The sequence below is a fragment of the Spinacia oleracea genome, chromosome 2 (assembly GCF_020520425.1).
Source record: "Spinacia oleracea cultivar Varoflay chromosome 2, BTI_SOV_V1, whole genome shotgun sequence".
NCBI lineage: Eukaryota > Viridiplantae > Streptophyta > Magnoliopsida > Caryophyllales > Amaranthaceae > Spinacia > Spinacia oleracea.
This window is the reverse complement of record NC_079488.1, coordinates 54,770,980-54,798,807: the sequence shown is the minus strand read 5'-3', so window position 1 is coordinate 54,798,807 and position 27,828 is coordinate 54,770,980. Positions and strand designations below refer to the sequence as shown.

The 27,828-nt window shown below is 40.2% G+C and overlaps 1 long non-coding RNA gene and 1 pseudogene across 1 annotated transcript; both read left to right on the top strand.

Moving 5' to 3' along the window:
* Positions 1 to 60: 60 nt before the first annotated feature.
* LOC130467426 (protochlorophyllide-dependent translocon component 52, chloroplastic-like) lies at positions 61 to 25,868 on the top strand (annotated as a pseudogene).
* LOC110789008 (uncharacterized) lies at positions 25,868 to 27,543 on the top strand. The gene is made up of 3 exons (XR_002533488.2): positions 25,868 to 25,899; positions 26,330 to 26,381; positions 26,892 to 27,543. It is a non-coding gene; the product is annotated as an uncharacterized lncRNA (long non-coding RNA).
* The last annotated feature ends 285 nt before the right edge of the window (positions 27,544 to 27,828 follow it).

Genomic DNA, 27,828 nt, shown 5'->3' with positions numbered 1-27,828 from the left:
TTAATTGAACAAAATACTCCGAGAAAACCACATCTCAGGTGCCATTCCAGTAGAGTTCGGATGTCTTACCAAGCTCGAGGTATTGGATTTGAGTGGCAATTATTTGACTGGATTGGTTCCGACAGAGATTGCAAACATGGAGTCACTGAAACGATTGTGAGTGCCGTTATGAAATATTCTACCGATCAGTTTTCGCACTTCAGTAATAAATAACCACATTCTATTTTTTGTTACAGATTACTTAGTGACAACAACTTCAAAGACACCATCCCTCCAGAGCCTGAGGAAGCATAGCTAGCTGTCTGAGCTGTAGTTTACGAATACCTTGCGTCTGTTACCAACAGAAAATTTGGCCAACTGTAAGATTTTTTTTCAATTGGAGTACATGGTACTGGTACTCTAAACAATTTGCATCGTATATGTCATATTGGAGTCCACTAAAGCGTTCCTGGTAGTTGTATGTTATGGTACAAAATTGATAATAGCAAAAGAACTTCAACTTTGTAATGTGTCCCACATCACTGTGATGTATTCTGCATTATGAATGCTTAACGGCACCATTCCAGAATTCTAGCCTTCTGTTGTACAACAACTCAATTATTATTATTATTTTTTTCCTTCTCATTATAGGGTTTCTGCTCCCGAGCTGAGAGACGAGAGAGTTATGCTCTTGGACGAGTGGCTGAAGATGGAGGCAAATTTTGGTGAGCTTAGCGATGTTGGTTCAGCGCTAATAAGATGTTGAAGTTACTCAAGAGGCGGCAACCTCTAATAGAAGATATATGGTGCAGATGGGTATGTGAAACAATTTCTTACTGTCACTTGTTTTTCTCTATACATTCATGTTATGTCTGAAATTAGATCTTGAAATCATTTACGTATGTCCATTTTTTTTTGTGTGATAGTTTTGCAATTAGATCTTTGGGCTGGTTGTTTAAGTGAATAACTTCATATCACATTTCTAGGTGAACACCATTCAAATGATGTTTTGGGTGTTTGTAATTAATCTTTTTAGAACTATATAAATTATATAGATTCGAGGAGGGTTTTGACTACATGGAAGAGTCATGAACAACAACTAATTTGAAGATCTTGGAAACATCATATAAATGGAAGAAGCAAAAATAAGCCGCTTATGATGAGTATAGAAGGTCTTCTTCAAATCCTTTGTTAAAATAATGAATTTTTGCAGTAATAAGTTCATCTGTACCGCTTGTGGTCTGATTGGTATCATTTTCTTCCCTTATATACCGTTCTATACTACATTTTATTGCATATATATGACTGTCTCTGAATTACATTAATATTCAGTGCAATCTATGTTTTTCAGTTTGAGTAGAAATCTCGATATTTACATTTGCGGTGATTAATAGTTTGTATTTCAACTGGATCTGCATTTCATTGGCATATTTTTGTGCTACTTTAAGTTCTTGTATTGTGTTTTCGCATGCATATATCAGTCTCACATTAATTGCGAATGACAAGAGGCTTGAGCAGGTAAAATCAGATTTGTAAGGATGTTATAACAATGATCCATATGTATTTGTATCTTGAAATATGTAGCTTGGCTAATTGTTATTAGATCTGTCACTAAAACTTAATAGACTGGAAAGATAGTACTCCACTTGCAATGTGTGTTGAAACTTGGAAATTTATGTCTTTGCTTTACAACTCCTTTTGTTGTACTGCTTTCTTTTGGTTATGGATATGTCCCTAATAGACAAAAGAGATGCTTGGTTGGGGCCTTGGATTCCGAGAAGGCGTTTCGACTTCGCATATATCTTATATATGCATTTTCGTGTTCACACTTCTCAAACTTCACTTATGCGTCTTCGTCTTCTATCGTGTCTCTTGGATTGTGCTTAGTTCTTTGTTTAATTGTGATCATGCAGGGACTGGTTTGAAGATGAAATTCGTGTTTTTTAGGTGGGAAAAATGGTATAATGCCCTGCATTTGGGATCTGAACTTCCTAGCTTTCTTGAGGTGACACGTCTTATCTAGAAATATGTGTTTATTAGCAATCCATTCAAGCAAGTGACAATTAAACCGTACACCTAATCTTAACATATGTATAAATATGTGGAATTTATTCTGTTATTTGAAAATTAGAAGTTGGCAACTAAAGCTTCTTTGCATTACAGTTTGTGAGATTCAATATGAAGATTACATAGGGTAGAAGTACAGTAGTGGATAAGAAAAAAAACAGAATGACATGTTTAACTCCTTATAGTAACGCAATATCAGTAACGCAATATGAAGATTGATTGAGTATTTTAATTTATGATATTTAGTAGATCTTGCGAGAGCTTTAATCTCCTTAATAAAGCTCTAACAGGGTTTCTTTGTGTGAGGGGGTCGAAAAAGCACGAGGCTAATGCGTGACCTCGTCCCTCGTGGGCGTGACGTTTCTTTTTGTCAAATCAAGTGTAATTGGATTTCCTGTGAGTTTACACCCAATTGACTAGTAATATAGGAGTCGCCATTCAGTTTTTAACGACAATGAGAAAAACTGACAAAACCCGGTTATCGTGACATAAAGGGAGTGCAATTATGTTTGACCACGACGGCCATAGGTTCCCTTGTGATCCCTGGTGTGGGGATCTCTCAACGTACACCTGCAAGGTAGAGATTGAGGGTTCGGGGGACTGTAACTACCGAGAGGAGTACTCGCTCTTCAATAACTCCAGAGGCAGGATATCCTTACTAGCTCAGCATAAATAATTGAAGGGACATGCGTTAGCTATTAAACTAATCTGAATTGATTTTAACAATATGCAACACATAATACTAGATCGATCGTGATTATCTTGTTTAGATTGATTTAAGGGACCTAGCATGATATTTCAATTTCCCAAGATATTATCTATATTAGGCGTGATAGAACAATCAGATTTAATAGTTTAACAGTTTTATAAAAGGGCGAGGAAAGCGATTAAATCATGCAAAGGGACACATTACGACGCACCCTTGAGAGGTGCGTCATGGTTCTCAGAAAACTAACCACTTTGACTTTGCTATTTCTCCTTTTATTTAACGAATCTCAAGTTACGGGCTTAATTCTTCAGCTACAAGGGACAGGATACGTTCTGTTCGATTTTTGGATCGATTGCGACAGAACGCGGGATCAATTTCGCAGCGTGAGGCTTAGGCTTAGGGGTTGGAGTCAATACTCAGAATATGAATTGTGTGTTTTTCACGTCGAATTTGGGGCTATATTTATAGAAAAGAGTTCGTGGAAAGATAGAATTGTAGAGCTCTAATCCAAGAAGAATTAGGAGAGAACACGTACCCAGGTAATTTCAACGCCAAGGGCTGGGCGTTAATGATTTCGACGCCCAGCTCTGGGCGTTGAAAATGGGATCCAGGCAATTTCAGCGCCCAGGGCTGGGCGTTGAAAATGATTGGGCCGAGTTCTTTGTCAGATTTGGAATCCGGAGTGTTTGAGACTTATCCGAGTCTTTTAGTGCGTATTAACTTTATGACGGAATACGTCTGGGCTCGTTACAAACTCCAGGTTCGTTAGGATTTTAATCAATACGTAACTCTTACTCTCGAATTATACTAGGAATAGAATTCCTCTTGCAAATTCTATCTCTTTTAGGATTTATGTTGGAGTGCAACACCTAATTCTGACAGGTTTCTATCTTTTATGACTTGCCACTTTTAACAACTACCTATTATGGCAGTAACTATTTTTAGCAGGTTTCTATAAATAGCAGGCTCGGGTGAAATGAAAAGGGTGATCGAGATTCGTTATTTTATAGGAGATGCGTTGCCAAGTGGAGATTTATGTTCTCATCATCGAACCTTCCCTTTCGGGAATGGGGACAAAAGTAGGTGTCTACATTTAGCCCCCACTTTCGCTAAGGGTGGACGCCCCGTCCGAAAGAAGTAGGTCCCTTTCGCTAAGGGTGGACGCCCCGTCCGAAAGAAGTGGACGAATCTGTTTTGAAGTTTGTTTGCTTTTTTTTGAAAATAAGGACCTACGCGGTTTGTGACGTAGACCCAGCCGGCTAAGATGGCGAGCCTATTTTGAATTTGAAGATTTTATTTTTCGAAAACTGAGGACCTGCGCGGTTAGTGTCGCAGACCCCGCCCGCTGAAGGTGGGCGAGCCTGTTTTTGTTTTTTGAAGAATTTATTTTCTTTCGAGGGATGCTCGGATTTAGTTACAACCTGAATGTGGGTTGACAACGTGCTTAGACGGACCATTGTCTCGTGGTCATCATCGTTCATGGTTTTGAGCTAGTCTTTACGGCTCAATTTTGCCACTACTTGGGTCCTTGATTAGGGGACTATGTATAAGTATCAACGGCGACCTTTGTCTTGAGGTCGTAATCCGGTTTTATCTTTTGAGGTTATCCAAACACGGGACTTCGTACAGCGTAGTCTGGGAATATTGTTTTAACTTTGCATACCTTCTTTATATATATTTTCTTTCGAGCCCCCAAGCATTCGTGCTTGATGGTCATTTCTTGTCAAAGAGATTCCTTGGGGATACGCATTTTGTGATGTCCTTGATCATGTTTGGGATCGTGCTCGTAAGTGCGAGCGATCTTTGTAGTGGTGTGCTACTCTTAACAAAGCCGTGAGGTGCGACTTTTAGTAAAAAAATCGGCAATTTTCGAGTCGAATTGATACGGCAGAGCCCTATAGAAGTCAGAGCCTTTTCTGGGTCTGGGCTCATTTTCGGCGCCCATGCCTGGGCGTTAAAGATTTCGGCGCCCAGCGCTGGGCGCTGAAAATGATTTCTGGCGAGGTTTCTTGATGACACAATTGGCCTCTTGTTCGTTCGTTTTCTTTTTTTCTTTTCGTCTAGAGATTCTTTTTTTGGAACGAACAGTTCATTCGAGATCACCGTTGATTGGTGAAAAATTATTTCTCGAGAAATGCGTAGCCTAATAGTGGACCAACGGTGTTTATTATTTCCTTATTCGTTCGCCATTTCTTAGCTTAGAACTATTGTGGTATTAATCTTCAACGCCCAAAGTCAGGCGTGGGATTTGGCGTCGGAGTTGATTATTGGGAAAATCTGCCTCTTTTCTGCTCGCTTATTTCACTTAGAGATTCTACGTATTCTCTTCTCTTTTGTTTTTCTTTATTTTTGGAACGTAGAATTTTATTAGAGATCACAATGAGCTGAGTGATCGTGATGATTTTTCGAGAAGCCATAGCTGATTGGTGGACTACGGTGTTTGTCGCTTTGGGGGCGCTTAATTAAAGGAACTGTCGCTCTTAAGGCGTGGAGTTATTGCAATACTTAGGCGAGTCTATATGGCCCGAGGAACATACCTTGAGGCGTATATTTTTGATCGCTCGTATATATTTTTTCTTTTGAACGCGTTCGTGAATGTTCGATACTTAGAATGATGATATGTATGTGCGAACGAGCGTTCATAGAATGGCCATTGTGTGCGGTCCATTAATCAGTTTGCTTGAATCATTTTTTTTGAGCAACGACTGATTTTGAATAGTTTGCTTAGAAGCTTGATAGGGTTCAGGCCCATTCATGAAGTGGGCTCAAGTATCGTGCCCTTTCGATTGTTCAAACATTTGCTTCGAGATTTTTTTATTTTGCTATGGTCGTTTCGTAGCTTGGAGCCCCCAAGTATGCATGTTGGGATGCTTCCTTTTGGCGTACGATTTTTGTAGGTTCTTTCGAGAAAGATGCCTTGGGGTTCCGCTCATGTAGGTGCGAGTTATCCCTTCCGTGGTAGGTAATATTTTGCTACCTTTAATCCTTAATGTAGAAGTCGTGTGGCCCGCATTTTGAATTTGAGCAATAAGTAATCTTTGCCTCTTTTACACATGCTCTCGGTCGTGCCTGCATTAGTGCAATATGCCTTACTCCTTTTTTTTAGACTTGTACCGTGGGATGGTTGGACTTATGGTGTGACGTGGGCTTGTGTGGCCTAACAACATGCATTAGAATATTTCTCCAGGTGTTGGGATATTATTATTATTATTTTTTGCATTGGAGTACTTCATCACGCTTCGTTCAGGTGCTCGAACAAGTGTAGCACCTTCAGCGTGGGTGTGCACGGCTTATTACTTCGTTCGATGCGAGGATTCATGGATGTTTCTTTCTTGTTTTTATACCTGGGCAAATTTAGCAAGCCGAGAGAATCAGCGCCCAGGCTGGGGCGTTAAAGATATCGACGCCCAGCTCTGGGCGTTGAAAATGATTTATGGGCAGAATTTGACAGTTTTTTTTTATCCTTGATTTTTCTTTTGCTTTTGCTTTGGAACGACGTAGACTGTGTAACGGGTGCTTGTAGGGAGAGCGTTATGTGCAGTAGTTTGATCGGAGTTTTGGTGACTCGCGATTTTCAGTTACCCTTGTTAGTGGGGTGACTTTATATATTCTAAGTAGTGCTTAGAATTTGGGGGGAGTTGTAGCCATTCTAAGGTTCGTTTTACATGATTAAAGCTTAGGATTGTGCCCCTATGACGTGTGTATAGCATTATCGTCGAGAATTTGCGATAAAATCGTCATTTTGAGCATTTTTAGAGTGTTTTTCACAAGCCCCCAATTGTAGCTACGGGATTGGCTTGGTGCTTTAATGCTTGGCATACGTTTTTATGCATTCATGGTGACATGGATCATGAATAGTTTGAACCAGACTCGTTTAGTGCGAGGTACGTTCGAGTAGTGATTTGCTACTTCTCTAGTAAATGTCGTATTGTGCGACATTGCCATGGTCAAGGTAGTCACATGTTGAAGTGTGCTTTGGCCAAAAGCTAGGTGCCTTTCTTTACCCATAATCATATTTAGAAATCTCTTTGACTCACTTGCAACATCGAGATAAACGCATACTTAGATTAAACCAATGACACTTTATTATGTTCGAAGAAGTCTTTGAAAATTATTTGAAATCCGAGTCCTACTGTGTACAATCCGAGGTGTCCTAAGTAAGTTGACTTATACAAGGGTTCGTACAGGATTACATGAGTGAATCAAAATACTGTTACGATTTTTGGAATGCTGTCTAAGGATTTGCTGGAAGCCAAGGTGCAAGCGTCAAGGTATTACTTGTGCCCGTGTGGCACATGTTTTAGGCTTTTAGGGGCCATCTTTTCTAGAATTGCGGGAATATAAACCGTTTTTCAAATTGACTTAGATTTACTTGGTGTATGTCTGCACAAAAGGTCAAGGTATACTTAGTTCTTTCCCTAGCTCTTTCATTTTAATTTTTAGCCCCAGTTGCTGTTATGTCTTCCCATTAATGATGCTTTCAGATTTCGATTTTTAGATGCCCGTGTCATATGTCTAAGTAGGGTGAGCCTTGGTTAAGTGCAAAGTCCTATTGACAATGTCTGATTTTTTTTTCAAAGGGGATTAGCAAGCATTTGAATTACCATGAACGGGTTCCTTGAGTTCGAAGGAACGATGGGGCGATGCTGTAGAACAATCCTCTTTATTGCAAGCTTACTGCCTTTACTACTTGTTGGCGATTATGACTGTGTCTAGTGGTGAAAGAAGGTCTTTAAGCGAACGACTATGTCTAGTGGTGAAAGAAGGTCTTTATGTGAGTTAGTTCGCTTTTAGGGAGGGTCAAGTCGAGTACTTTAGAGGTCATGGACGCTTGCGCTAGCCCCCATTCAATTGAGGCAAAGCGATCTTTTGAGTCTTGGCTAAGTTCCTAGGAGTGTGAGTGCTCCTTCTGGCAAGGGTACGTGCCCTTATTATTTTTTGATGTGTGCTCGTTTTGGCATCTTGATGACTTGGATTCTTCCTTTGACTTAAATTTTTCTTTCGACTTGGGTTGCAAGTAATTAAATTTCAATAAGGGACTCTATTTCTTATTCTTGTTATTCTATAGGCTTTAACATTTTTGCAAATTGGTTGGACCGAATCATGGATTGCCTACGTATCCGTCTTAAATAAATTTAATTTGGAATCAGGTCTTGCGTAGTTCTTAGCCAGAAAATGGTTTCTTAGAATGCCGATTTTAAACAAGTACGTTCGAGTGGAATAGTAATGTTTGAAATAGGGTGAAATAAGTGAAGTTTATTATTATTTTAATCTGCCGCTTTGCCGTAAGCCAAAATTTTGTTTTATTTTAAAAGTACATGTATTTGCACAAAAATCTTTTCATGTGTTTTTTGGTACGTATATCTGAATACGTGTTGTACCCCTCCAAGTGTTCGTTATTTTTCCGTGCATGTGCGGATAAAATGACGAGCACTTCTGGACAAAATTTGGCAAGCAGAGAGATTCAGCGCCCAGGCTGGGGCGTTAAAGATTTCGGCGCCCAGCTGTGGGCGCTGAAAATTATTTTTGGGGGGATCTTTTTTGGTGCGCTAAATGCTTCTTTTTCTTTTTTTGACGAACTTTTAAAGGCGCTTTGCAAAGTTTGCTTTTTTATTATTTATTATTTTTTTTTGTACTTTTCATTTGTCTTCTTTTTTTTATTCGTGACTCAAGACGGTTTGAAAGATGGGTTGAGTGAGATAGGATAATTTGTATGGGTATTGGTCAAGCATGAGGATTATATCTGCTAGGACTCACAATTTGCAGCCTCAAGCTAGTGTCATGAGTTTACATCAACCAAGGCCAATGAGTAGCATGGGGACGGCTCAAGGGTATATCAACAAGATGTATCCAAACAAGTTATATGGTCATTATACTAATGGTGGTGTAAGAGCAAGTTTGGGCTTTGGAAATAATGGGTATGACGCATGTGTCAATGGCCGTACGTGGTTTGCAGTTGATAACAAGTTCAAGAACAAGAGTCGAGGTAATGGTTTCTTGGGTTATGGCAATGAGAACATGGATGGGTTAAATGAGCTGAATAGGGGCCCCAGAGCGAAGGCGTCTAAGAACATAAGGATTGGAAAGGGTAGACATCGCAGAACTTTATGTAGTTTTTGTGGCATGATTTGGATTGGTTGACTTAATTCTTTTTCTTCGTTTACTTGGGTAAATTCGTACTTTGGAAGGTACGGGTTAAGTATTTCATGGCTTGCTCTTTTCGCTCTCCCTTTTCTCTTTCTCTTTTTTCTTTTTTTTTTTTAGCTTGGGATTTCTCCCCCTTTTTATTTGGGCTAAAAGGTGGATGGTTGTGGTCTTTGAGTCACGAGGCGAGACTGAGTGAGCCACGTTTGGTAGGCCTATAGTGGACCTTTAATTTTAGTAGGCCTAGGGTGGACCTTTAATTTTAGTAGGCCTAGGGTGGACCTTTAAATTGTCTTACTTTGCAAGCGTATTAGTCGTTTCTTAAAATGTGCAAATAGCGTAGATTCAAAATGTTATTTTTACCGTATTGAAATTTAACGAAAGAATTACATCGAAAATAATTTTTTTGCTTCTTTTCAGATTCCAGTTTCCGGGATTAAACTGGAAGTTGTGATTTAGACTCGAACTTTCATTAATTTTTTTGATTATAACCCGTGTATGAATACAAGGAGGTGGCCTAGACTCAAAATAATGACGTGGCGTAAGCCTATAACACTTGACCAAGCAACTTTCAGACTTAGGCTAATTGGACCATAACTTTCGTTGGTTGACACTTTAGATTTTAACCCTTGGGTGTTTATTTGTCATGCGCCATTTTGCTTAATGTTGGCAAGGTAGTTAGTTGGGGGGATCGAATTTTTATTTTTGCAAGACTGGCATCATTAGTGCGGCTTCCCTCTTAGTGTGTATTGCTTTACCCCAATGGTAGCCTCATGGTATGCCGATTTGGGTATTTTTATGGTTGGTCATGTTGCATTCATGGAAAATCTTTTAGTCCGTACTTAGTAGTATTTCAAGGAGCGAGTGACTCGAGAGGACTATGATAGTCGTGACCCAATGTGATCATAAGCCTTGAGGCCATTAATTTTTTGCCAATGGTATTGATACCTTAGGTTCACTTTGGGGGTTGTGCGACTATGGAGGAATGATTTTCAGAATGTGACTGTTTCCATTTTGCAAATACTTGAATTACATAATATATTTTTTTTGTTGGTGAGAGAGAGTATTGAGGCTGTAGATTCTTAGCAAGGGATGACAATTACATATGGGTGCTTATTGATTTAAATGTTAGGAAGGGAGACTCAATATGGTTTAACCTTTTAACTTGCAGAACGACACCAAGCATTAGGACCGGTTCTATGTATAAGACAACTAAGGCTTAGGATTTAGATTGTACTTTGGCATAGCCTAGTCTAGACTCGGAATTATTTATTTTTTATTCGAACATTATTTTTCCTTGAAAACTTTATTTGAACATTATTTTTTTGAATACTTTGCCCATGTGACATTCAAGGTCATTTAATTAGCGTGCTCGGTTTTGGTGCCGAAACATTGTCGTCATAAGAGGCCTGATGACGACACAAAGAATTGTTTATTTTATAAGTTGTTCTTAGAATTGAGTGCCTTTTCGTACGCCCTTGCAGCAATTTTCACGAATTTTCTTTTACTGCTACGTTTTTTTTATGCGCGGGCGCCGAGGCTGGTGTGCCTGACCAAAAGGCTAGGCAGCAACTTCAGCGCCCAGCGTTGGGCGTGAGAATATTTGGCGCCCAGCCAGGGGGGCTGAAAATGCGTCCCTGACTGGTACTCTTATTCTGTTCGCGTATTTTTTTTTGTATATGCGACATAATTTTGCGTGCTTGCCTAATAACATCCTTTACGCGTTGTGCAGCGTTGTGGGATTCGTTACGGGCCCTCCTGAGCGTCGCTTATTTTTGTGGCGATCGTTCGGGGTTGCGGAACACGTATCTTGGTATAACCCTTTGTCCAATTGGTTTATGAATGTTTGGGCAATTTTTAAGGTTGTTCGTTTTCTAGCATTATATGTCACACACAATCACAAAATTCGCTACACATAACTAACATTACACCATGAGGACAAATAATAATATGTCATTTAGTTTATGATAGGCTTCTATGGGTAGTATTTGCGCCGGCTTGGTACCGCTTCTATCGCAGATCCAACACATGCCCCGGTCGAGGTAGTGCCTTCAGCAGACGAATTTCGCCCAAGAGTCCATTCACGATGTAAGCCAAGGGGGCATGCACCAATGAGAGGGACCTAGTGGGCGAGCGATTGGGTTTGGGACGGGTGTACTACTAGCGAAAGTGACGAGTGGACAACATTCGAAGCGTATGCACCCCCCGGTTGGCGATGGGTATCCTTAGTCCCAACTCCCGAGATGAAACATCCCAAGGGAGCCAAGATTCGTTATGCGGTTCTGCCCGTTCACATTAATATGCTGATTTTCAGGTCGTCCCAACTTGATGGGGAAATAAACGTGGGGTAGGATCGTTTCACCCTTCGGCTATTTTGATTACCTACAAGCACGAGTATTTCCTTCACTATCCCCAGCAGAGTTGCCACTGTGAGGGGGTCGAAAAAGCACGAGGCTAATGCGTGACCTCGTCCCTCGTGGGCGTGACGTTTCTTTTTGTCAAATCAAGTGTAATTGGATTTCCTGTGAGTTTACAACCAATTGACTAGTAATATAGGAGTCGCCATTCAGTTTTTAACGACAATGAGAAAAACTGACAAAACCCGGTTATCGTGACATAAAGGGAGTGCAATTATGTTTGACCACGACGGCCATAGGTTCCCTTGTGATCCCTGGTGTGGGGATCTCTCAACGTACACCCGCAAGGTAGAGATTGAGGGTTCGGGGGACTGCAACTACCGAGAGGAGTACTCGCTCTTCGATAACTCCAGAGGCAGGATATCCTTACTAGCTCAACATAAATAATTGAAGGGACATGCGTTAACTATTAAACTAATCTGAATTAATTTTAACAATATGCAACACATAATACTAGATCGATCGTGATTATCTGGTTTAGATTGATTTAAGGGATCTAGCATGATAGTTCAATTTCCCAAGATATTATCTTTATTAGGCGTGATAGAACAATCAGATTTAATAGTTTAACAGTTTTATAAAAGGGCGAGGAAAGCGATTAAATCATGCAAAGGGACACATTACGACGCACCCTTGAGAGGTGCGTCACGGTTCTCAGAAAACTAACCACTTTGACTTTGCTATTTCTCCTTTTATTTAACGAATCTCAAGTTACGGGCTTAATTCTTCAGCTACAAGGGACAGGATACGTTCTGTTCGATTTTTGGATCGATTGCGACAGAACGCAGGATCAATTTCGCAGCGTGAGGCTTAGGCTTAGGGGTTGGAGTCAATACTCAGAATATGAATTGTGTGTTTTTCACGTCGAATTTGGGGCTATATTTATAGAAAAGAGTTCGTGGAAAGATAGAATTGTAGAGCTCTAATCCAAGAAGAATTTGGAGAGAACACGTACCCAGGTAATTTCAGCGCCCAGGGCTGGGCGTTAAAGATTTCGGCGCCCAGCTCTGGGCGTTGAAAATGAGATACATGCAATTTCAGCGCCCAGGGCTGGGCGTTGAAAATGATGTTTGGGCCGAGTTCTTTGTCAGATTTGGACTCTTAGAATCCGGAGTGTTTGAGACTTATCCGAGTCTTTTAGTGCGTATTAACTTTATGACGGAATGCGTCTGGGCCCGTTACAAACTCCAGGTTCGTTAGGATTTTAATCAATACGTAACTCTTACTCTCGAACTATACTAGGAATACGATTCCTCTCGCAAATTCTATCTCTTTTAGGATTTATGTTGGAGTGCAACACCTAATTCTGACAGGTTTCTATATTTTATGACTTGCCACTTTTAACAACTACCTATTATGGCAGTTACTATTTTTAGCAGGTTTCTATAAATAGCAGGTTCGGGTGAAATGAAAAGGGTGATCGAGATTCGTTATTTTATAGGAGATGTGTTGCCAAGTGGAGATTTATGTTCTCATCATCGAACCTTCCCTTTCGGGAATGGGGACAAAAGTAGGTGTCTACACTTTGGGATGATTTTCTCATTTGGGGAGCTTTAAGGGAGTGAAAAGTAGCATTTATTTACCGTTCATGTACCACAGATAGTTTTACACTTGTTTAGTTACTACAATTTTGTGAAACTTCTGCTGGGTTGTTTGTCTGACAATGCCGAAGGAGCTTCATTAATCTGATACTCTGATAGTAGTATTCTGGATATCTGATTTGTTTTTGTGTCAATGTGCTCTATCTTAGGTGGAGTGCTCAAGGTAAAACTAACATGTTTGTTTCTTATTTTGCAGTACCCTTTTAGCAGATTTAGGAGGAGCGCCTTTCGGGTATTCTTTCTTTTCCCGTTTTTTAACCTCACCGCTTTTCTTATTTGCTAATATGATTTTACCGATTGATTTCAATATCAAAAGAATTTCTCTTGATTTTTTCCTGCATTCTTGTCAGTCTTGGAAAAAGTCGACTAATATGGAGCTTTCCTCGGAATTTTACGATCTGGCTAGATCGGATTGTGTCTAGATGGATATTTCATATAGATCAAAATGTGATCCCGGATTCCGACTTGTACCTTTTACACTTGGAGGTAATTTTAACCTTTGCAACTCTAATCTAAATGATATTTTAGTCCCGTGATAAAGAAGTTGGGCTTCTTAGTCCTGAGACACATTCAAATTTCTTATTTATTTGTAAAATGGAGATTGCAACTTGCAAATTCAAGGAAATCCCTAAATCAACATTATGCATTGCATTGCTCCCATTTCGCAGGAGACATTACAGTAATAGATCATATGACACTGACAAAGTGGAGTCAGTTTTATCTGTTACCGGCCTGAATTTGAGTACTGTTGTATGTGTGAGGGGGTTGAAAAAGCACGAGGCTAATGCGTGACCTTGTCCCTCGTGGGTGTGACGTTTCTTTTTGTCAAATCAAGTGTAATTGGATTTCCTGTGAGTTTACACCCAATTGACTAGTAATATAGGAGTCGCCATTCAGTTTTTAACGACAACGAGAAAAACTGACAAAACCCGGTTATCGTGACATAAAGGGAGTGCAATTATGTTTGACCACGACGGCCGTAGGTTCCCTTGTGATCCCTGGTGTGGGGATCTCTCAACATACACCCGCAAGGTAGAGATTGAGGGTTCGGGGGACTGTAACTACCGAGAGGAGTACTCGCTCTTCGATAACTCCAGAGGCAGGATATCATTACTAGCTCAGCATAAATAATTGAAGGGACATGCGTTAACTATTAAACTAATCTGAGTTGATTTTAACAATATGCAACATATAGTACTAGATCGAACGCGATTATCTGATTTAGATTGTTTTAAGGGACCTAGCATGATAATCCAATTTCCCAACATATTATCTTTATTGGGCGTGATAGAACAATCAGATTTAATTAGTTTAACAGTTCATAAAAGGGCGAGGAAAGCAATTAAACCATGGAAGAGGGACACATTACGACGCACCCTTGAGAGGTGCGTCACGGTTCTCAGAAAACTAACCACTTTGACTTTGCTATTTCTCCTTTTATTTAACGAATCTCAAATTACGGGACAAGATACATTCTGTTCGATTTTTGGATCGATTGCGACAGAACGCGTGATCAGTTTTGCAGCGTGAGGCTTAGGCTTAGGGGTTTAGAGTCAATACTCAGAATAATAATTGTGTGTTTTTTTTTCACGTCGAAATTGGGCTATATTTATAGAAAAGAGTTCGTGGAAAGATAGAATTGTAGAGCTCTAATCCACGAGGAATTAGGAAAGAATACGTCCCAGGTAATTTCAGCGCCCAGGCCTGGGCGCCGAAGATTTCGACGCCCAGAGCCAGGCGTTGAAAATAGGATCTGGGCTGTTTTCTTAGTCAGATTCGGATTCCTAGAATCCGGAGTGTATGAGACTTAATCGAGTCTTTAGTGCGTATTAATTTTATGACGGAATGCGTCTGGGCCCGTTACGAACTCTAGGCTCGTTAGGATTTTAATTAATACGTAACTCTTATTTTCGAATCGTATTAGGAATAGGATTCTCTCGCATTTTCTATCTCATTTAGGATTTATGTTGGAGTGCAACACCTAATTCTGGCAGGTTTCTATCTTTTACGACTTGCCACTTTTAACAACTACCCATTACGACAGTTACTATTTTTAGCAGGCTTCCATAAATAGCAGGTTTCTATAAATAGCAGGTTTCGGGTGAAATGAAGAGGGTGATTGAGAATCGTTATTTTATAGGAGATGCGTTGCCAAGTGGAGATTTATGTTCTCATCATCGAACCTTCCCTTTCGGGAATAGGGACAAAAGTAGGTGTCTACAGTTAGCCCTCACTTTGACTGAGTCTTGGAGTAAGACGATGGTCAAAGTATTAGACGGAGTGCGCCACACAAGTCATGGTGACCTGCTTTTGCGAGGGTCTCACGAGCCCCCGAGTGATAACATTTGACTTAAGGGTCATCACTTGAAGTGTCGACATATCCCTCACGTGTCATTGGGATTTGTCAACGGATAGTATAGAATACTCCCTCACTTTGTCATTGGAAGTATCTAAAGAGGCGTAGGAACTCCCTCACTTTGTCATTGGGAGTAGCTACAGATGTTTTCGAAATCAAAGCTATAAAGTGTAATTGGGCCTGGCCAAGCCCAATCACGAGGTAAAAAATGTTTTTAAAGATTCTCATTTTCAGGGTTAGCTAAATGAGAAAACCCCCTTGTTTTTATGGGACGTAAAACGAAGGAAAATCCAGCACATCGTTCTTTTTTGGAAAAAACGAAAAACCATTCTTTTAAATTTTGGAAAAAGGGAAAGCTACTCACATCGTTCTTTTTTGGAAAAAACGGAAAACCAATCTTTGGAAAAAGGGAAAGCTACTCACATCGTTCTTTTTTGAAAAAACGGAAAACCAGAAAAAGTTATCGCTGCAGCGACTAAGGACCTGCGCGGTTAGTGACGCAGACCCCGCCGGCTAAAGATGGCGAGCCTGTGCGCTAAGGGTGGACATCCCGTCCGATAGAAGTGGACGAATCTGTTTTTGAAATTTGAAAATAAGGACCTACGCGGTTTGTGACGTAGACCCCGTCGGCTAAAGATGGCGAACCTGTCCGCTAAGGGTGGACACCCCGTCCGATAGAAGTGGACGAATTTATTTTGAAATTTGTTTTGTGTTTATTTTTTTTTGAAAATAAGGACCTTCGTGGTTTGCGCCGTAGACCCCACCGGCTGAAGATGGCGAGCCTGTTTCATTTTGTTTTTTTGAAGACTCTATTTTTCAAAAACTAGGGACCTGCGCGGTTAGTGACGCAGACCCCGCCCGCTGAAGGTGGGCGAGCCTATTTTTGTTTTTTGAAGAACTTATTTTCTTTCGAGGGATGCTCGGATTTAGTTGCAACCTGAATGTGGGTTGACAACGTGCTTAGACGGATTATTGTCTTGTGGTCATCATCTTTCATGGTTTTGAGCTAGTCTTTACGGCTCAATTTTGCCACTACCTGATTCCTTGATTAGGGGACCATGTATAAGTATCAACGGCGACCTTTGTCTTGAGGTCGTAAACCGGTTTTATCTTTTGAGACATCCAGACACGGGACTTCGTACAACGTAGTCTGGCAATATTGTTTTACCTTTGCATAATATATATTTTCTTTCGAGCCCCCAAGCACTCGTGCTTGACGGTCATTTCTTGTCAAAGAGGTTCCTTGGGGATACGCATTCTGTAATGTCCGTGATCGTGTTTGGGATTGTGTTCGTAAGTGCGAGTGACCCTTGTAGTGGTGTGCTACTCTTAACAAAGCCGTGAGGTGCGACTTTCAGAAATCAGCAATTCTCGAGTCGAACGGATACGGCAGGGCCCTATAGAAGTCAGGGGCCTTTTTTTGGATATGGGATCATTTACGGCGCCCATGCCTGGGCGTTAATGATTTCGGCGCCCAGCTCTGGGCGCTGAAAATGATTTCTGGCGAGGTTTCTTGATGACACAGTTGGCCTCTTGTTCGTTCGTTCGTTTACTTCACTTGGAAATTCTACGTATTCTCTTCTTTTTTGTTTTTTCTTTATTTTTTGTAACGTAGAATTTTATTAGAGATTATAATGAGTTGAGTGATCGTGATGATTTCTCGAAAAGCCGTAGCCGATTAGTGGACTACGGTGTTTGTCGCTTTGGGGCGATTATTTAAAGGAACTGTCGCTCTTTAAGGTGTACAGTTATTGCAATAGCTGGGCGAGTCTATATGACCCGAGGAACATACCTTGAGGTGTATATTTTGATCGCTCGTATATATTTTTCTTTTGAACACGTTCGTGAATGTTCGATGTATGTGCGAACGGGCGTTCATAGAATGGCCGTTGTGTGCGGTCCATTAATCATTTTGCTTGAATCATTTTTTGAGCAATGACTGATTTTGAATAATTTGCTTAGAGGCTTGATAGGGTTCAGGCCCGTTCATGAAGTGGGCTCAAGCATCGTGCCCTTTCGATCGTTCATTTGCTTCGAGATTTTTATTTTGCTATGGTCGTTTCGTAGCTTGGAGCCCCCAAGTATGCATGTTGGGATGCTTCCTTTTGGCGTACGATTTTGTAGGTTTTTTCGAGGAAGATGCCTTGGTGTTCCGCTCGTGTAGGTGCGAGCTATCCCTTCCGTGGTAGGTAATATTTTGCTACCTTTAATCCTTAATGTAGGAGTCATGTGGCTTGCATTTTGAATTTGGGCGATAAGTAGTCTTTGCCTCTTTTACACATGCTCTTTGGTCGTGTCCGCGTTAGTGCAATATGCCTTACTCTCTTGTTTTAGACTTGTACCGTGGGATGGTTGAACTTATGGTGCGACGTAGGCTTGTGTGGCCAAACCGCATGTATTAGAACATTTCTCCAGGTGTTGGGATTTATTATTTTTTGCATTGGAGTACTTCATCACGCCTCGTTCAGGTGCTCGAACAAGCGTAGCACCTTCTGTGTGGGCGTGCACGGTTTATTACTTCGTTCGATGCAAGGATTCATAGATGTTTCTTTCTTTTTATTTTCTTATATATCCTTGATTTTTCTTTCGCTTTTGCTTTGGAACGACTTAGACTGTGTAACGGGTGCTTGTAGGGCGAGCGTTATGTGCAGTAGTTTGATCGGAGTTTTGGTGACTCGCGATTTTCAGTTACCCTTGTTAGTGGGGCGACTTTATATACTCTAAGTAGTGCTTAGAATTTGGGAGGGGTTGTAGTCATTCTAAGGTTCGTTTTACGCGATTAAAGCTTAGGATTGTGCCCCTATGACATATGTATAGCATTAGCGTCGAGAATTTGCGATGAAATCGTCATTTCGAGCATTTTTAGAGTGTTTTTCTCAAGCCCCCAATTGTAGCTACGGGATTGGCTTGATGCTATAATGCTTGTCATACGTTTTTATGCATTCATGGTGACATGGATCATGAATAGTTTGAACCAGACTCGTTTAGTGCGAGGTACGTTCGAGTAGTGATTTGCTACTTCTCTTGTAAATGTCGTATTGTGCGACATTGCCATGGTCAAGGTAGTCACATGTTGAAGTGTGCCTTGACCAAAAGCTAGGTGCCTTTCTTTACCCATAATCATATTTAGAAATATTTTTGACTCACTTGCAACATCGAGATAAACGCGTACTTAGATTAAACCAATGACACTTTATTATGTTCGAAGAAGTCCTTTGAAAATTATTTGAAATCCGAGTCCTACTGTGTATAATCCGAGGTGTCCTAAGTAGGTTGACTTATAGAAGGGTTCGTACAGGATTACATGAGTGAATCAAAATACTGTTACGATTTTTGGAATGTTGTCTAAGGATTTGCTGGAAGCCAGGGTGCAGGCGTCAAGATATACTTGTGCCCGTTTGGCATATCCTTTAGGCTTTTAGGGCCACTTTTCCAGAATTGCGGGAATATAAACCGTTTTCAAATTGACTTAGATTTACTTGGTGTATGTCTGCACAAAAGGTCAAGGTATACTTAGTTCTTTCCCTAGCTCTTTTATTTCAATTTTTTTAGCCTTTAGTTGCTATTATGTCTTCCCATTAATGATGCTTTCAGATTTCGATTTTAGATGCCCGTGTCATATGTCTGAGTAGGGTGAGCCTTGGTTAAGTGCCAAGTCCTATTGACAATGTCTGATTTTTTTCCAAAGGGGATTAGCAAGCATTCGAATTACCATGAACGGGTGCCTGAGTTCGAAGGAACGATGGGGTGATGCCGTAGAATAATCCTCTTTATTGCAAGCTTACCGCCTTTACTACTTGTTGGCGATCATGACTGTGTCTAATGGTGAAAGAAGGTCTTTAAGCGAACGACTATGTCTAGTGGTGAAAGAAGGTCTTTAAGTGAGTCAGTTTGCTTTAGGGAGGGTCAAGTCGAGTACTTTAGAGGTCATGGACGCTTGCGCTAGCCCCCATTCAATCGAGGCAAAGCGATCTTTTGAGTCTTGGCTAAGTGCCTAGGAGTGTGAGTGCTCCTTCTGGCAAGGGTACGTGCCCTTATTATTTTTCGATGTGTGCTCGTTAACTTTGGCATCTTGATGACTTGGATTCTTCCTTTGACTTAAATTTTTCTTTCGACTTGGGTTGCAAGTAATTATATTTCAATAAGGGACTCTATTTCTTATTCTTGTTACTCTATAGGCTCTAACATTTTTGCGAATGGGTTGGACCGAATCATGGATTGCCTACGTATCCGTCTTAAATAGATTTAATTTGGAATCAGGTCTTGCGTAGTTCTTAGCCTAGAAAATGGTTTCTTAGAATGCTGATTTTAAACAAGTACGTTCTGAGGTGGAATCGTAATGTTTGAAATAGGATGAGATAAGTGAAGTTCATTATTATTTTAATTTGCTGCTTTTCCGTAAGCCAAAATTTTATTTTTTATTATTTTTTTAAGTACATGTATTCGCACAAAAATCTTTTCATGTGTTTTTTGGTACGTATATCTGAATACGTGTTGTACCCCTCCAAGTGTTCGTTATTTTTCCGTGTATGTGCGGATAAAATGACGAGCACTTCTGGACAAAATTTGGCAGGCAGAGAGATTCAGCGCCCAGGCTGGGGCGTTAAAGATTTCGGCGCCCAGCTGTGGGCGCTGAAAATTATTTCTGGGCGGATCTTTTTTGGTGCGCTAAATGCTTCTTTTTCTTTTTTAGACGAACTCTTAAAGGCGCTTTGCAAAGTTTGCTTTTTTATTATTTTTTTTTGTATTTTTCATTTGTCTTTTTTTTGTTCGTGACTCAAGACGGTTTGAAAGATGGGTTGAATGAGATAGGATAATTTGTATGGGTATTGGTCAAGCATGAGGATTATATCTGCTAGGACTCACAATTTGCAGCCTCAAGCTAGTGTCATGAGTTTACATCAACCAAGGCCAATGAGTAGCATGGGGACGGCTCAAGGGTATATCAACAGGACGTATCCAAACAAGTTATATGGTCATTATGCTAATGGTGGTGTAAGAGCAGGTTTGGGCTTTGGAAATAATGGGTATGACGCACGTGTTAATGGCCGTACATGGTTTGCAGTTGATAACAAGTTCAAGAACAAGAGTCGAGGTAATGGTTTCTTGGGTTATGGCGATGAGGACATGGATGGGTTAAATGAGCTGAACAGGGGCCCCAGAGCGAAGGCGTCTAAGAACATAAGAATTGGAAAGGGTAGACATCGTAGAATTTTATGATTGGATTGATTGACTCAATTCTTTTCCTTCGTTTACTTGGGTAAATTTCGCACTTTGGGAGGTACGGGCTAAGTATTTCATGGCTCGCTCTTTTCGCTCTCCCTTTTCTCTTTCTTTTTAAGTATTTCATGGCTTGGTCTTTTCGCTCTCCCTTTTCTCTTTCTTTTTAAGTATTTCATGGCTTGCTCTTTTCGCTCACTCTTTTCTCTTTCTATTTTTTCTTTTTGCTTGGGATTTCTCCTCAACATAAATCTTTCAAATTTTTTATTTGGGCTAAAAGGTAGATGGTTGTGGTCTTTGAGTCACGAGGCGAGACTGAGTGAGCCTCGTTTGGTAGGCCTATAGTGGACCTTTAAATTGTCTTACTTTGCAAGCGTATTTAGTCGTTTCTTAAAATGTGCAAATAGCGTAGATTCGAAATCTTGTTTTCACTTTATTGAAATTTAACGAAAGAATTACATCGAAAATAATTTTTTGTTTCTTTTTAGATTCCAGTTTCCGGGATTAAATTGGAAGTTGTGATTTAGACTCGAACTTTCATTAATTTTTCTGATTATAACCCGTGTAGGAATATAAGGAGGTGGCCTAGACTCAAAATAATGACATGGCGTAAGCCTATAATACTTGACCAAGCAACTCTCAGACTTAGGCTAATTGGACCATAACTTTCGTTGGTTGACACTTTAGATTTTAACCCTTGGGTGTTCATTTTTCATGCGCCATTTGTTTAATGTTGGCAAGGTAGTTAGTTGGGGAGATCGAATTTTTATTTTTGCAAGACTAGAATCATTAGTGAGGCTTCCCTCTTAATGTGTATTGCTTTACCCCAATGGTAGCCTTATGGTATGCCGATTTGGGTATTTTTATGGTTGGTCATGTTGCATTCATGGAAAATCTTTTAGTCTGTACTTAGTAGTATTTCAAGGAGCGAGTGGCTCGAGAGGACTATGATAGTCGTGACCCAATGTGATCATAAGCCTTGAGGCCATTAACTTTTTTTTCTTGCCAATGGTATTGACACCTTAGGTTCACTTTGGGGGTTGTGCGACTATGGAGGAATGATTTTCAGAATGTGACTGTTGACATTTTGCAAATACTATAATATATATTCTTTTTATTGGTGAGAGAGAGTATTGAGGCCGTAGATTCTTAGCAATGGATGACAATTACATATGGGTGCTTATTGATTTAAATGTTAGGAAGGGAGACTCAATATGTTTTAACTTTTTTATTTGCAGAACGAGACCAAGCATTAGGACCGATTCTATGGATAAGACAACTAAGACTTAGGATTTAGATTGTACTTTGGCATAGCCTAGTCTAGACTCGGATTTATTTATTTTTTATTCAAACATTATTTTTCCTTGAAGACTCTATTTGAACATTATTTTTTGAATACTTTCCCCATGTGACATTCAAGGTTATTTAATTAGCATGCTCGGTTTTGGTGCCGAACATTGTCGTCATAGGAGGCCTAATGACGACACAAAGAGTTATTTATTTATTTTTCGCTTTTAGAATCGAGTGCCTTTTCATACACCCTCGCAGCAAAAAAAATTCGAAAAGTTTTTTTTTTGCTACGTATATTTTTTTATGCGCGGGCACCGAGGCTGCTGTGCCTGACCAAAAGGCCAGGCAGCAACTTCAGCGCCCAGGAGTGGGCGTGAGAAATTTCGGCGCCCAGCCAGGGGCATTGAAAATGCGTCCCTGGCTGGTTCTCGTTTTCAGTTTTCGTCTACTTTTGTTTCCGCGACTTTAATTTTGCGTGCTTACCTTATAACGTCCTTTACGCGTTGTGCAGCGTTTGTGGGATTCGTTACAGGCCATCCCGAGCGTCGCTTATTTTCGTGGCGATCGTTCGGGTTTGCGGAACACGTATTTTGGTATAACTCTTTGGCCAATTGGTTTATGAATGTTTGGGCAATTTTTTAAGGTCGTTGGTTTTCTAGGATTGATTTGTCACACACAATCACACAATTCGCTACACATAACTAACATTACATCATGAGGCAAAATAATAATATGCCATGTAGTTTATGATAGGCTTCTATGGGTAGTATTTGCGCCTGGCTTGGTACCACTTCTATCGCAGATGCAACACATGCCCCGGTCGAGGTAGTGCCTTCAACAGACGAATTTCGCCCAAGAGGCCAATCACGATGTAAGCCAAGGGGGCATGCACCAATGAGAGGGACCTAATGGGCGAGCGATTGGGTTTGGGACGGGTGTACTACTAGCGAAAGTGCCGAGTGGACAACATTCGAAGCGTATGCACCCCCCGGTTGGCGATGGGTATCCTTAGTCCTAACTCCCTGAGGGAGCCAAGATTCGTTATGCGGTTCTGTCCGTTCACATTAATATGCTGATTTTCAGGTCGTCCCAACTTGATGGGGAAATAAACGTGGGGTAGGATCGTTTCACCCTTTGGCTATTTTGATTACCTACGAGCACGAGTATTTCCTTCACTATCCCCAGTGGAGTCGCCACTGTGAGGGGGTCGAAAAAGCACGAGGCTAATGCGTGACCTTGTCCCTCGTGGGTGTGACGTTTCTTTTTGTCAAATCAAGTGTAATTGGATTTCCTGTGAGTTTACACCCAATTGACTAGTAATATAGGAGTCGCCATTCAGTTTTTAACGACAATGAGAAAAACTGACAAAACCCGGTTACCGTGACATAAAGGGAGTGCAATTATGTTTGACCACGACGGCCGTAGGTTCCCTTGTGATCCCTGGTGTTGGGATCTCTCAACATACACCCGCAAGGTAGAGATTGAGGGTTCGGGGGACTGTAACTACCGAGAGGAGTACTCGCTCTTCGATAACTCCAGAGGCAGGATATCCTTACTAGCTCAGCATAAATAATTGAAGGGACATGCGTTAACTATTAAACTAATCTGAGTTGATTTTAACAATATGCAACATATAGTACTAGATCGAACGCGATTATCTGATTTAGATTGTTTTAAGGGACCTAGCATGATAATCCAATTTCCCAACATATTATCTTTATTGGGCGTGATAGAACAATCAGATTTAATTAGTTTAACAGTTCATAAAAGGGCGAGGAAAGCAATTAAACCATGGAAGAGGGACACATTACGACGCACCCTTGAGAGGTGCGTCACGGTTCTCAGAAAACTAACCACTTTGACTTTGTTATTTCTCCTTTTATTTAACTAATCACAAATTACGGGACAGGATACGTTCTGTTCGATTTTTGGATCGATTGCGACAGAACGCGTGATCAGTTTTGCAGCGTGAGGCTTAGGCTTAGGGGTTTAGAGTCAATACTCAGAATAATAATTGTGTGTTGTTTTTTCACGTCGAACTTGGGCTATATTTATAGAAAAGAGTTCGTGGAAAGATAGAATTGTAGAGCTCTAATCCACGAGGAATTAGGAAAGAATACGTCCCAGGAAATTTCAGCGCCCAGGCCTGGGCGCCGAAGATTTCGGCGCCCAGAGCCAGGCGTTGAAAATAGGATCTGGGCTGTTTTCTTAGTCAGATTCGGATTCCTAGAATCCGGAGTGTATGAGACTTAATCGAGTCTTTAGTGCGTATTAATTTGATGACGGAATGCGTCTGGGCCCGTTACGAACTCTAGGCTCGTTAGGATTTTAATTAATACGTAACTCTTATTTTCGAATCGTAGGATTCTCTCGCAATTTCTATCTCATTTAGGATTTATGTTGGAGTGCAACACCTAATTCTGACAGGTTTCTATCTTTTATGACTTGCCACTTTTAACAACTATCCATTACGGCAATTACTATTTTTAGCAGGTTTCTATAAATAGCAGGTTTCGGGTGAAATGAAGAGGGTGATTGAGATTCGTTATTTTAGGAGATGCGTTGCCAAGTGGAGATTTATGTTCTCATCATCGAACCTTCCCTTTCGGGAATGGGGACAAAAGTAGGTGTCTACATTATGTAGTTTTATATCTTAGGAATTCTTTTCAGTTGTTTGATTCTTTTTATGCAGGAGCACAAGATAATGGAAACTGGAGTGACTAATTGGCAGAAAAGCTTGCTTTGTTCCCACCAAATCAGATGATCTTTGCCTTTGGAATGTGGCTGAAGAAATACTCCGGAGGTCAAGTTGATTGGAGAATGAAATTCGATGGATCGCTGCCTCCAACACCTCCTTGTGGACAACTAATAGATAGGTGAGTCTCTTTGAGTGAAAGCCTATTGTTTGAAGTATGCAAAACTTTATCCGTGGATTGTTGTTTGTTTGTCTCTTCTCACCCCCTCCCCCAGCCTTCGTCTCAAATTTAAGGCGAATGCCATTTCGTATAAATACATCTTGCAACCAGTTACTATGATAGACTTAGGTGCCAAGGTTCACATTGATAGTCATAGCTGCTAAAAATGTTTCAGGTACTGGAGGCACGTAGTGAACTGCAACAGCTGTAGTGTTGCATATAAGGGGCTCAACATCGTTGAACATGTACTTCAAATCGTATCTGTTATTCTAATTGGGGTTGCTGCAGTAACTCGGCAGGGAGCGCTAACCACTTTTCAAAGAAGTGATCTATTCATGGAGGCATTGATATGTTTTGCGGTATCAAAATGGTTGGAATTCTTGGATGTTTTGTGGTATCAAAATTTAATATTGGTATATGTTTTGCGGTACCAACTAGAGTGATTTTGTCATTACAATGCAGTTCATAAGCATGCGTAAATATGACATACACTTTCTTATTCCTTTATCTTCTTGTATGCAAGTCTTCTTTTATTGTGATGGTAACTCAATAATACTCAACTGCAATGCATGCATAACTGAATAATCGATTAATCTCAAATTTTTTATATACATCTTGCAGTTTCTTTTAGCTATCCAAATGGTCGGAGCCAGGAAGTCTGCATGAATTTCAATCGCTCTGGAAACAAAGAAGGGAGTAACGTTCAAGTGCAATTCTACTGATGAAGTTACTCTAAATCAAATGAAGTAAGACTTACTAGAAAAACCTCCTTTATGGAAAAATTTCAAGGAGAATAAATACATGCAGTTTGCTTACTTTGATTAAAGGTGCCCCTGGTATGTTGTTTGTTTACATACTATGAGTAATTAAAACTAGCCATGTAAATGGAAGAGCCAACTTGCCATTGTGCTAACATCATTATCCTATATATTTACAGATTATCGATCTTTGTCAAAAAGAAGGTTCATCCTGTTATTGAGAGTCATGCTGACTGTGGGCTCAGATCTCTAGCTGTTGCAACACAGGTTTGTGCATCTGGGCCTATGTCAATGCTACAATTGCATGAAACTCTCACATATTTCTTCTGCGAGTTAGACATGACTAAGTACATCTTTTGTTATTTTCTTTTTGTAGGAAGTACCGAAGAGAACAAAAGAGAGTCAACTGTAGCACCTCTTCCAGCCAAATTTTCTGGAGCATTGTAAGTTCTTTATTTGGATTGTTTTCAAATGCTTTGGGCTTTATACATTTCAAACTGTAGCTAATTTGTGAATTTACATTCCCACCCTCTCGACAAATCCAAATATGACTTCATTCTACCTCAAGGGGCAGAAGTAGGATAGGATTAGTAACATCTGTGAACAAAAAAATAAAAGTTTCTTGGTATGTTGTCATATGATCATAACTCCAGCTTTTACTGTAAACTTCTTGTGATCTATGGGGACTCACAGTCCTGTCACAGTCCTGTGTGAGCTCAAACTGTTCATTTCCTTTTCCTACATTATAATGCTTAGTTGTATTGGCCTTCTTTTATTGCAAGCAAGAGTTTTTTGCTTCTCCTTCCTTACGTGTATAGATAAAGGAAATGACAGGCCTAACCTAATCATCATCTTGCTTTTTTCTGTTTGCAGTCGAGGTCTTATCAAAAGCTTGTTGCGGAAGAACCCAGAACTTAGGCCCAGTGTAAGTATATACCCCGGGGACTTTTTAGCGAATGTTTCTGCTGATGTCACATGGCTGCAAGAATAGTAATGCATGTTTCTATAGATTTAGAATTATTCAGAACATTAGTACATGTATCCTGTTCGTTTACTTAAAACTGTTTTCCTCAGTTGCTGACAAACAGAAATACTTAGGAAACTTGAGCGCAAATATGTGAACCTACTTGAAACTAATTTAAATGAACTCACACTTGTAGTGTATTAGTTTGATAGTTTATCATATGGTATTGTATACACTTGAATCAGACCCCAATGTCCTTTAAGTAGCTTAACAGAAACATTTGAGGATCCTTTTTGGATCATTCATACTCCGTAGTCCATACTTATCGGAATTACTTTTAAGTGGTGATAGCTGCCAAATGTTGTGTGCTTCAAGTACAATCTTCTTAGTTGAAAACATGTTTGTCCATGTTATTACTTGTCTTCTTGGTTTTATTGTCTATTTTCCGCAGATAATTGTTTCTTCTGACAGGCAGCTGAGTTGCTAAGGCACCCCCTACTTCAACCCTATGTTGAAAAGATTCATCTCCAAACTAGGAATCCTAGGTGTGATGCCATAGATGATAACTGGGATGATACTGATTATAATTGCATAGACAAAGCTACATTACCAGAAGCAGAAGATGAAAGGACAAAAGATCCCAGTATATCAGAAGCTGAACTTGATTCCTTTTATACTGATGACAGAATAAAACCTACCTTGTCTGATCTGGAACGGAGGTTGGCTAAGTTAAAGGCTCAAGATTCCTTTAGGAGAGTGGCTGCTACCAAAGAAGTTACTTCAAAAGCTTCCAATGATGTAAGGAATCCCAGATTATCACGAGCAAAAACATTTGCTACATCCAAAAGACGACCAGAATTGTCTAAAAATCAACAATCGGTAAGTTTTGATGCGAGTATGTAATCATTTTCTGTATGTTTGGTAGGGAGTAGTAGAGTATTAAACTGAATCTGATTGATGAAATTTCATACGCATTACTTAAGCTTCATGCAGTTGATTAACAATGCAATAATTTGTATTTTTACTTCTGCATTTTCACTGACTGACATATGATTGCTGATTGTACTATTACCATACTGGTTATTGTGCTTATTCAGCATGGATTAGCCGACTAGCACTTACTTTCCGGCTTAAAGACCTTTATTTGGTTTTTTGTGATATCTGCAGCCTTCTTCGAGGACTCCTGTGAAACTATCTGTTTCTGTAAACCGCACGCGCAGAGCATCGATGTCGTTATCTACTAGAGCTGCGACTTATGAATCACCTTTCCCCGGGGTTTTCTCCCCTAATCGTTTTGCTTATTTGCTAATTTAGTTATGACAATTGATTTCAAACGCGCGCGGTCCAACAACTAGTATATAAAAAAAGAGATAGAGACTCTCGTAAGAACACTTTTCTCCGTGAGAAC